General features: G+C 44.9%; 1 non-coding gene across 1 annotated transcript; it reads right to left on the bottom strand.

Annotated features, from left to right (window-relative positions):
- Window positions 1–1,589: 1,589 nt before the first annotated feature.
- Window positions 1,590–1,696, bottom strand: LOC141583283 (U6 spliceosomal RNA). Its single transcript, XR_012515962.1, has one exon. It is a non-coding gene; the product is annotated as a U6 spliceosomal RNA (small nuclear RNA).
- Between the last annotated feature and the right edge of the window lie 2,614 nt (window positions 1,697–4,310).

Raw genomic sequence — 4,310 nt, 5'->3', positions numbered from 1 at the left:
ATGCAGAATTGTTGCATAGGTACACATATGGCAATGTGGTTTCCTGCCTCCATCCAGTCACATACATCTGGCATTTCTCTTCAGGTAATCCCTCCCTGACCTCCCCAACCCCTGGTGTCCCCCTGTTGGCCACCCCCAAAAAGACCCCAGTGTGTGATGCACCCCTCCCTGTGTCCATTTGTTATCATTATTCATCACCTGCCTATGAGTGAGAACATGCAGTGTTGGATTTTCTTTCTTCTGTCACTTTGCTGAGAATGATGGTTTCCAGATTGATTCATGTCCTTACAAAAGACATAAACTCATCGTTTTTTGTGGCTGCATAATATTCCATGGTGTATGTGTGTCACGTTTTCCTTGTCCAGTCTACCGTCTCTGGACATTTGGGTTGTTTTCAGGTCTTTGCCATTGTAAACAGTGCCACTGTGAACATACGTGTGCATGTGTCTTTATAATAGAATGATTTATAATCCTTTGGGTGTATACCCAGTAATGGGATTGCTGGGTCAAATGGAATTACAATTTCCAGGCCCTTGAGCAAGTGCCACACTGCCTTCCACAATGGTTCAACTAGTTTGTACTCCAGCAACAGTGTAAAAGTGTTCCTATTTCTCCACATGCTCTCTGGTATCTTTTGTCTCCAGATTTTTTAATGGTCACCATTCTAACTGGCATGAGGTGATATCTCAATGTGGTTTTGATTTCTCTAATAACCAGTGATGATGAGTATTTTTTCACATGTTTATTGGCCTCATATATATCTTCTTTTCAAAAGTGTCTGTTCATATCCTTTGTCCACTTTTGAACCGGTTTGCTTGTTTTTTTCCTTGTAAATCTGTTTTATTTCTTTGTAGATTATGGATATCAGCCATTTGTCAGATGGGTAGATTGCAAAAATTGTTTCTCATTCTCCTGGTTGCTGGTTCACTCTAATGATGGTTTCTTTTGCTGTACATAAGCTCTGGAGTTTAATAAGGTCCCATTTGTCTATTTTCCTTTTTGTTGCCAATGCTTTTGGTGTTTTAGTCATGAAGTACTTGCCTACACCTATGTCCTGAATGGCTTTTCCTATTTTTTTTCTAGATTTTTTTATGGCATTAGGTCTTATGTCTAGATCTTTAATACATCTGGAGGTAATTCTACTGTAAGGTATCAGGAAGAGGTCCAGTTTCTGCTTTCCGGACACTGGTAGCCTGTTTTCCCAACAATTATTAAACAAGAAATCCTTTTCCCATTGTTTGTCTTTCTCAGGTTCATCAAAGATGAGATGGTTGTAGATGAGTGCCATTGCCACCAGGACCTCTGTTCTGTTCCATTGGTCTATTTCTCTGTTTTAGTACCAGTACCATGCTGTTTTGATTCCTGTAGCTTTGTATTATAGTTTGAAATCGGGTAGCATGATGCCTCTGGCTTTGTTCTTTGTGCTTAGCATTGTCTTGGATATCCACACTCTCTTTTGCTTCCATATGAAGTTTAAGGTGGGTTTCTCCAGTTCTGTGAATAAGATCATTGGTAGCTTGAGGGGGACAGCATTGAATCTATAAATTACTTTGGGTAGTATGGCCATTTTCACGATATTGATTCTTTCTACAAATATGGAATGCTTCATGAATTTTTAGGTCCTCCTTGAGCAGGGACCATGCTAATCTTCTCTGAATCATTCCAATTTTAATATATGTGCTGCCAAAGTGAGCACCAGTAATGTTGTTTATACTGGATATATTGCCTGTTAGCTCCTGCGATGTTTTACAATGATTTTTGGCCTCCTTGCATTGGATGTTGACATACTTCTTTCACTTAGTGAACTTTGTTTCTACCCACATTCTAATTCTACTTGTATAATTGCAGACATGTCAGCCTCTGGCCAGTTCTGAAAACTTGAACAGGCTGAACAGTTGATGTAATCATCTGGAGGAAAGAAGGCATGCTGACTTCTTGAGTTTCAGTGTTCTTGCACTGATTCTTCCTCATCTTTATGAGCTTATTCACCTTCAACATTTGAGGTTGCTGACCTTTGCACAGGATATTTTTCTTTTATCATATTTGATGATCTTGAGGGTTTGATTGTGGTTTAATGTAGAATCAGGCAGCTGCCTTTGGTTTTGGAGGATTTTAGGGGGCCAAAATTCACCTCTCAATTCCTGGGCTGTGTGCTTTAACTCTGGGAAACTTATATTGGGTCTGAACTTTGTTCTCTGGCTCCTCAAAGTTTGGAGTCTACTGCACTGAAGGCAGCAAAGTGTGGCAGCTGTGGCAGAGTGTTAGCAGATGCAAAACTGCCTGCTTCCCTGTTGGCATTTGCCCAGTGGTGGAAGTGGTGGAGGCAAGACAGCTTGGTGGCGGCCAGAATACCCCTTCTGTGTGTGCTGTTGCATTGGAGGTAGTGTTGGTTCAGGCTGGGGTGCTGGCCTGTGCATGTCTGGGTGCCGTCTCTGTGACCCCCTAAGCAGCAACGACCACTCAACGTATATTAGCATTCCATTTTCGTGCACAGAATTAGCACAAGGAGAAGGTGTTGGCAGAGGTTGTGATTTTGTTCCTCTGCCTACCATGGCTCTTTCTTCAATGGGAGTTGGTGTGGGTTGAAGTGTGTGCTACATTCCCATGTGCTGGTAGGGCAAGTGCAGCAAAATCCACTCACGTAAACACACACCAGCAAAGTGACGTAGGATGTTTTTGTATAAAGAGCTTCAGTATGGAGAGGCAATGTAGAGGCGGGTGCGTGCCTGAAGAGTCCACTTTGCTGCATCTCTTCACTGCTCAGGCATGGTCCACTGGCACAGAAACAAAGGTGTGGGCAGCTGAGAGTGCCCTGTAGGCAGGTGTGGCCAGGCTGGGGCCCTGAGAGAGGCAAGCAGACTAAGGAGTGCTGAGGTCAGAACAGCTTCATCTCATGTGCAAGAACGCCCAGTAGATATCACGCCTCAGATAACTCTCTGAAAAGTGAGGCCCCAGCACAGCACAGCTGCTCTACAAAAACGTGGCCAGACTTCTTTTTTAAGCAAGTCTCCTTTTATTAATAGGGAAAATCACATACGTGATCTCTGCTGGGCAATCTTCACATGAGATGTGGCTGATCAGACCTCCACAGTCCTAAAGTGCTGGGATAAAGTGTCTCATAAGACCCAGTAGAGCCTAGAGAGATAGCTGTGCCTGCCCTCTGGGCTTCACATCAGCTGGCTTCCTGCTCCATCACTTTGCTTGTCTCCTGCGGGCTCTATCCCAGAGAGATGTGAGTTAGCCATCACTTAGTGTAATCATCCCAGGATAGAGGGTCTGTTCTATGGGCCCAAGCCAGAGTTCCCTGTCCAGTGATAAGCAGTGGGGGGTATGTGGTATCCACAAGAGATGGACTGCCTTGTTCCTTGGGTCAACTGCAGCTTGTTAGAGTTATCAATATGGCACTTAGGGTCTTTGCTTTCTTGATATTCTGAAGGTAACAAGGGCAGATCCACTGCAGAGGCAGTGGCAGAGAGGATTTCAGTCGATCTGTGAAGCTCTGTCCAAGAAATTGCCAAGTTGCTACTGGCTTGTTGGCTTCAGTGGTGTCCTGGATAAAGACCCAAGCCAGGAGGACCTGCTCATTGAGGAGATGTGGAAGCCAGCACCCACGTAATGGTTCAGCCACTTTCCCATAAGGCTGCTGTGGTATACTGGGGGTCCACTCCAGTACCTAATTGCCTCATATCTTCCAGTGACTCAAGGTATCACTAGCGAAGCCTGTAAAAAGACAAAGATAATAGCCTGCCTCTTCCTCTGGGACCTCTGTACCACTGAGGTACAATCCTGTTGCCAATCTGGACACAACTACGAGAGGTGGCTGGAAACAAGTTCAGAAGTCTTGTCTAGTCAGGAGGAACAAGATCAGAGACTTGCTTTAAAAAAAGTCTGGCCATGTTTCTGTAGAGCAGCTGTGCTGTGCTGGGGGTTCACTTCAGCCCCTGGTTGCCTCAGACACTCTGAACTCCCAAGGTTGAAATGGCTGAGTTGCCCAAACAACAAAGATTACAGTCTGGTCCTCTCTCTGGAAGCTCTGATTCAAGGAGGCCTGAAACATCTGTCAGCCAGAGAACAGCAGTGAAGGCAGCCAGAGACCCTGTTGAAAGGCTGTACCCAGTGACTAAAAATGTGGTTGGGGATTGACTTAAACAAGGGTCTGGCCATGTTTTTGCAAGGTGGCTCTGCTGTGCTGAGCTACCACTTACACCCCTGGTCAGCTTGGGTTCTACAAAGCCCTCAGGCCAGAACCTAGTCATCCAAATAACAAAGATGGTGGCCTGCCTTTCTCTGTGGGAGCTCTGTCTAAGGAA

This window comes from Saimiri boliviensis (genome assembly GCF_048565385.1).
Source record: "Saimiri boliviensis isolate mSaiBol1 chromosome 19 unlocalized genomic scaffold, mSaiBol1.pri SUPER_19_unloc_2, whole genome shotgun sequence".
Lineage (NCBI taxonomy): Eukaryota > Metazoa > Chordata > Mammalia > Primates > Cebidae > Saimiri > Saimiri boliviensis.
This window is presented reverse-complemented; position numbering and strand designations above follow the sequence as displayed.